This window comes from Calliphora vicina, chromosome X (assembly GCF_958450345.1).
Source record: "Calliphora vicina chromosome X, idCalVici1.1, whole genome shotgun sequence".
Lineage (NCBI taxonomy): Eukaryota > Metazoa > Arthropoda > Insecta > Diptera > Calliphoridae > Calliphora > Calliphora vicina.
Window position 1 is genome coordinate 85001 of NC_088785.1, and position 7500 is coordinate 92500.

Sequence of the window (7500 nt, forward strand, 5' to 3'; positions counted from 1 at the left end):
TTTATTATACAAATAATAAATAAGAATATTTTGAAAATTGAATGTGTGAAAAGAAATTAACTAAATAATAAAAATATTTTTCTTAACAATGTTTTGAAAAATTTCATTCTGCCCATAAATAAATTTTAGAGTAAAACTACTTTGAATTTTTTCATTGTCGCTTAATAATGAGGTACTGAGCCATTATTTGTTTTTTAAACGGCTGTAGCAAATATTAAGATCATAAGGTAGCCAAATACCTCGTCATACAAATAGTGATGATGAATATGAATGGTTTAACTAGTTTTACTCTAATGTTAACAAAATCGAGTAAGCAGCTCATGATGTTTTGATATTGAATGGATTAAACTCTAGATTCTTTATAATTATACAAATAATAAATAAGAATATTTTGAAAATTGAATGTGTGAAAAGAAATTAACTAAATAATAAAAATATTTTTCTTAACAATGTTTTGAAAAATTTTATTCTGCCCAGTGCTCTGAATGTCAATGTGAAGAAATTCGAGTAAGCGCGTTTAAACGGCTGTATTAAATATTAAGATCATAAGAGAGAGGTAGCCAAATACTACCTCGTCATACAAATAGTGATGAATATGAATGGATTAACTAGTTTTACTCTATGTTAACAAAATCGAGTAAGCTGCTCGTGATGTTTTGATATTGAATGGATTAAACTCTAGATTCTTTATTATACAAATAATAAATAAGAATATTTTGAAAATTGAATGTGTGAAAAGAAATTAACTAAATAATAAAAATATTTTTCTTAACAATGTTTTGAAAAATTTCATTCTGCCAAGTGCTCTGAATGTCAATGTGAAGAAATTCGAGTAAGCGCGTTTAAACGGCTGTATTAAATATTAAGATCATAAGGAGGTAGCCAAATACCTCGTCATACAAATAGTGATGATGAATATGAATGGTTTAACTAGTTTTACTCTAATTTTAACAAAATCGAGTAAGCAGCTCATGATGTTTTGATATTGAATGGATTAAACACTAGATTATTTATTATACAAATAATAAATGAGAATATTTTGAAAATTGAATGTGTGAAAAGAAATTAACTAAATAATAAATATTTTTCTTAACAATGTTTTGAAAAATTTCATTCTGCCAAGTGCTCTGAATGTCAATGTGAAGAAATTCGAGTAAGCGCGTTTAAACGGCTGTATTAAATATTAAGATCATAAGGTAGCCAAATACCTCGTCATCATACAAATAGTGATGATGAATATGAATGGTTTAACTAGTTTTACTCTAATGTTAACAAAATCGAGTAAGCAGCTCATGATGTTTTGATATTGAATGGATTAAACACTAGATTCTTTATTATACAAATAATAAATAAGAATATTTTGAAAATTGAATGTGTGAAAAGAAATTAACTAAATAATAAAAATATTTTTCTTAACAATGTTTTGAAAAATTTCATTCTGCCCATAAATAAATTTTAGAGTAAAACTACTTTGAATTTTTTCATTGTCGCTTAATAATGAGGTACTGAGCCATTATTTGTTTTTTAAACGGCTGTAGCAAATATTAAGATCATAAGGTAGCCAAATACCTCGTCATACAAATAGTGATGATGAATATGAATGGTTTAACTAGTTTTACTCTAATGTTAACAAAATCGAGTAAGCAGCTCATGATGTTTTGATATTGAATGGATTAAACACTAGATTCTTTATTATACAAATAATAAATAAGAATATTTTGAAAATTGAATGTGTGAAAAGAAATTAACTAAATAATAAATATTTTTCTTAACAATGTTTTGAAAAATTTCATTCTGCCAAGTGCTCTGAATGTCAATGTGAAGAAATTCGAGTAAGCGTGGTTGATGAGATGAAAAAATTTATTACAAAAAAAAAAAATGATGGCTCAGTTCATCATTATTAAGCGATAATGAAAAAATACAAAGTAGTTTTACTCTAAAATTTATTACAAAAAAAAAAAAATGATGGCTCAGTTCATCATTATTAAGCGATAATGAAAAAATACAAAGTAGTTTTACTCTAAAATTTATTACAAAAAAAAAAAATGATGGCTCCGCTATGTCATTATTAAGCGACAATGAAAAAATACAAAGTAGTTTTACTCTAATGCTGACAAAAATTTGATTCTGTCCAGTGCTCTGAATGTTGTCAATGTGAAGAAATTTCAGTAAGCGCTGTTGAACGGCGGCATTAAATATTAAGGTCTTAAGTTAGACAAAGTCCTCATCATCGAATTAGTGATGCATATGAATGGATTAACGAGATTCCTACTGTCCCTATATTTAAAAAAAAAATGTTGACTCTCATCACCACATCATTATGAAAAAATTTAATAAAATATTGGCTCATCACATTATTGTGAAGAAAATAATAAAATATTGGCTCATCCTATCATTATGAAGTAAAAAAAAGAAAAATACTGAGTAGTTTCATTCTAATTTCAAAGTAGAAAAATTTATTTAAAAAAAATGTTGGCTCTCATCGCCACATCATTGTGAAAAAAGAAAAAATATTGGCTCACACATCATTATTAAGCGATAAAAATAACGATAGAGTAGTTTTACTCTAATGCTTACACAAAAATGTGATACTGTAAGCGCGGTTGAACGGCGGAATTAAATATTAACGTCATTAGGTAGACAAAGTTCTCGTCATCTAATTAGTGACACATATGAATGGATTAACGAGTTTCCTACTGTCCCTAGGAAAATTATACTGTCCCTTGTTTGCTGATGATAGATGTATTAAAATTATTTAGTTTTACTCTACTCTACTCTATTACTTATACACAAAAATGTTGTTTGCTAATGAGATGAATGTATAGATGGATGGATGTATGTATTAAAATTATTTAGTTTTACTCCTCTACTAATAATAACAATACTACTACACAAAACAAAACAAAATATAAAATGTATTGTGGATTTAATAAAATCTATAATGATTTTCCTTTATAATAGTACCAAAAATAATAAAGAAAAGTTAAATTTTTATACAAATTTGTTAAATTTGTGAAAATAATACTATTTATTAGTTAAATGTTATAAATTGAAAAAAATGTGGACTAAAATCTATAATGATTTTCATACAAAATCCCAAAAATAATAAAGAAAAGTATATTTTTCATACAAATTTTTACAATTTAAGGAAATATTTCATAAAATAATAAAATTTTTGAAAAAATCGAAAATTTTTTATTTTGAAATATTGAACAATTTGAAAAGAAAATCTATTTAGATGTTGATATTAGTTCATATTGTATGAAATTTCTTAAAAAAATTATCAAAATCGATAAAATTTTATTTTAATTTTTCTTACTTTTGTAAGTTAGGGAAATAGAAATTTTGAAATTTTGAAATTTCAAAAAAAAAAAATCTACAATTTTAGAAAATTTAAAAATTTTTTTTATCCAAAAATTAGTAATAATTCGTACGATTCATAATCAAAAAGAAAATTTCAAAAAAGTTGCTTAGAACTCAAGATATACAATTTTAAAGTTTCGGAAAACGAAATTGGCGGGGAAGTTGTATGTAACTATCTCTATATACTCTTGACATAAAATGCAGAGATACTAAATATTCACACAAAACATCAAAAATACTAATATACGGTGTGTTAAAATTGATTTAAGAATGAAAATCGAATGCGAATGATGATATTGTGCAAGAATGTTACAACGTGAATGTTGGAACTATTTGCTTGTTTTTTTTTTATATTGTGTATTGAGGTTTTTAAATATCTATTTTATTATTTGCGTTGAATATATGTGGTATAGTATTTTGTGTGTGGGGAGAGCAATGAAAACTTTTTTTAGTTTATTTGCCGCTAACGATGAATCTATTTAAGTTTGTCGACAAATTTTTTTAGTTTGTTGATTGAACTGTATAGTTATTCGTTAGTGTAAAATTATTTATTTTATTTTTTTTTTATAATTTTAATTTTTCTTTATTGAAATATTAAAATTAATTTTTATTCAATGTGCTAAAATTATTTATGATGCTTTGGTCTCTAGAACAAGAATTTTTTTATATTCTTGGGGATTTCAATATTTGCATTGGTAAATTTATTTTGTTAAAATCGAATAAAGAAAAATAAGTATTTTCTTAGTTTTTTTTATATAAGATTTTTTTGGTGAAGATTTTTTGGTGTTTTTCAAAAATGTATAAAATGTAAAAATGAAATATGAATGAAATGTAATTCTTAATTGCATATCAAAAAATATCATATATATTGAAAAATATTATATGATGCAATGTGAAATAAATGATAATAGAACAATATATTGTTTAAAAATCAAGAACAGTGAATTTGGAATGACGAATATGACGCGATAAAAAGCTGATTTTCGTTAAATTTCTTTTCAACTAAAACCAATTGAAAACAAATAATATAAATAAAACATTATTCTGGTTGATCCTGCCAGTAGTTATATGCTTGTCTCAAAGATTAAGCCATGCATGTCTAAGTACACACGAATTAAAAGTGAAACCGCAAAAGGCTCATTATATCAGTTATGGTTCCTTAGATCGTTAACAGTTACTTGGATAACTGTGGTAATTCTAGAGCTAATACATGCACTTGGATAACTGTGGTAATTCTAGAGCTAATACATGCAATATAAATACGGACCTTTGGGACGTATGCTTTTATTAGGCTAAAACCAAGCGATCGCAAGATCGTTATTATGGTTGAACTCTAGATAACTTGCTGATCGTATGGTCTTGTACCGACGACAGATCTTTCAAATGTCTGCCCTATCAACTTTTGATGGTAGTATCTAGGACTACCATGGTTGCAACGGGTAACGGGGAATCAGGGTTCGATTCCGGAGAGGGAGCCTGAGAAACGGCTACCACATCTAAGGAAGGCAGCAGGCGCGTAAATTACCCACTCCCAGCTCGGGGAGGTAGTGACGAAAAATAACAATACAGGACTCATATTAGAGGCCCTGTAATTGGAATGAGTACACTTTAAATCCTTTAACAAGGACCTATTGGAGGGCAAGTCTGGTGCCAGCAGCCGCGGTAACTCCAGCTCCAATAGCGTATATTAAAGTTGTTGCGGTTAAAACGTTCGTAGTTGAACTTGTGCTTCATACGGGTAGTACAACTATAATTGTAGTTTGTACTGTACCTTATGTATGTAAGCGTATTACCGGTGGAGTTCTTATATGTATTAAATACTTGTATTTGTGCATATTCCTCCTATTTAAACCTGCTTCAGTGCTCTTCATCGAGTGTTGTTGTGGGCCGGTACAATTACTTTGAACAAATTAGAGTGCTTAAAGCAGGCTCCAAATGCCTGAATATTTTGTGCATGGAATAATGAAATAAGACCTCTGTTCTACTTTCATTGGTTTTTAGATCAAGAGGTAATGATTAATAGAAGCAGTTTGGGGGCATTAGTATTACGACGCGAGAGGTGAAATTCTTGGACCGTCGTAAGACTAACTTAAGCGAAAGCATTTGCCAAAGATGTTTTCATTAATCAAGAACGAAAGTTAGAGGTTCGAAGGCGATCAGATACCGCCCTAGTTCTAACCATAAACGATGCCAGCTAGCAATTGGGTGTAGCTACTATCATGGCTCTCTCAGTCGCTTCCCGGGAAACCAAAGCTTTTGGGCTCCGGGGGAAGTATGGTTGCAAAGCTGAAACTTAAAGGAATTGACGGAAGGGCACCACCAGGAGTGGAGCCTGCGGCTTAATTTGACTCAACACGGGAAAACTTACCAGGTCCGAACATAAGTGTGTAAGACAGATTGATAGCTCTTTCTCGAATCTATGGGTGGTGGTGCATGGCCGTTCTTAGTTCGTGGAGTGATTTGTCTGGTTAATTCCGATAACGAACGAGACTCAAATATATTAAATAGATGCTTTCAGGATTATGGTGTTTGAAGCTTTTGTAGCCTTCATTCATGAGTGCAGTAAAATGTGTGAGTGTTTGAATGTGTTTATGAAAGTGGAGCCGTACCTGTTGGTTTGTCCCATTATAAGGACACTAGCTTCTTAAATGGACAAATTGCGTCTAGCAATAATGAGATTGAGCAATAACAGGTCTGTGATGCCCTTAGATGTCCTGGGCTGCACGCGCGCTACAATGAAAGTATCAACGTGTATTTCCTAGACCGAGAGGTCCGGGTAAACCGCTGAACCACTTTCATGCTTGGGATTGTGAACTGAAACTGTTCACATGAACTTGGAATTCCCAGTAAGTGTGAGTCATTAACTCGCATTGATTACGTCCCTGCCCTTTGTACACACCGCCCGTCGCTACTACCGATTGAATTATTTAGTGAGGTCTCCGGACGTGATCACTGTAACGCCTTGTGTGTTACGGTTGTTTCGCAAAAGTTGACCGAACTTGATTATTTAGAGGAAGTAAAAGTCGTAACAAGGTTTCCGTAGGTGAACCTGCGGAAGGATCATTAATGTGTTCCTAACCGATAAAAAAAATTTTTTTATATATTTATATATAAAAAATATTAATAAAAAAAAAAACATAATGCCCTTTAAAAAAAAAGGCTAATAAAAATAAAATTAAAAATATTTAAATATTTTTTTTTTATAAAAAAAAAGAGAAAAACACTAAAAGTGTTATTGAAAGAAAAACTCTTTAATAATAAAATAATATTATATTTAATAATATTATAAAAAAAGTCGTTGGAAATTATATATATATATAATATATTTTCTTTTATTCTCTTTTATTAAAAAAAGATGTACTGATTTATGAACTTAAATCATACATTGGATGGGAATATTTGAAATATATATAATATATTCATTTTAGTGTACTGGCAATACAATTTATTGTATATCCATACATTGCATAAAAATTAAACTCACAATTATAGTTGTACTTGTATACAAGTTAAAAAAAATTGTTCTTTCTAAAAGAACTAAGATATTCGCAACAAACTTTGTGGTATGTTTTAAAATTAAAAAAAATATTATTGAAGGAATTGATATATGCCAATTTGGTTTGGTGTATTTTTGATTTCTTTCAATAAACAAATTTATGAATTGCTATTTAAACAAAAATAAATATATCACTCTAAGCGGTGGATCACTTGGCTCATGGGTCGATGAAGAACGCAGCAAACTGTGCGTCATCGTGTGAACTGCAGGACACATGAACATCGACATTTTGAACGCATATCGCAGTCCATGCTGTAAGGTACTTTAATTTATAATTAGAGTGCTGCTTGGACTACATATGGTTGAGGGTTGTAAGACTATGCTAAATAAGTTGCTTTAAAAATCTTTTATATATTTAATATGTAAAATTTTTTAAAAGCACATGTTGTATTACTGGATATTCTACTATATTCATAATACTAAAAGTTAAAGATACAAAACCTCTAACGAATAAAATCAGAGTATTTAATATTATATATTTTATATTCATTTTTTTATTGAGGAAGGTCTAGCATAAAATATTTTTTTATGAAACTAGGATTGCCTCTCTATTAAAAAGAATTTTTTATTTAAACAGAAAA

The 7500-nt window shown here is 29.0% G+C and overlaps 2 non-coding genes across 2 annotated transcripts; both read left to right on the forward strand.

Annotated features, from left to right (window-relative positions):
• Window positions 1-4404: 4404 nt before the first annotated feature.
• LOC135962904 (small subunit ribosomal RNA) lies at window positions 4405-6429 on the forward strand. Its single transcript, XR_010576744.1, has one exon. It is a non-coding gene; the product is annotated as a small subunit ribosomal RNA (ribosomal RNA).
• A 622-nt stretch (window positions 6430-7051) lies between these two features.
• LOC135962877 (5.8S ribosomal RNA) lies at window positions 7052-7231 on the forward strand. Its single transcript, XR_010576719.1, has one exon. It is a non-coding gene; the product is annotated as a 5.8S ribosomal RNA (ribosomal RNA).
• Window positions 7232-7500: the final 269 nt, after the last annotated feature.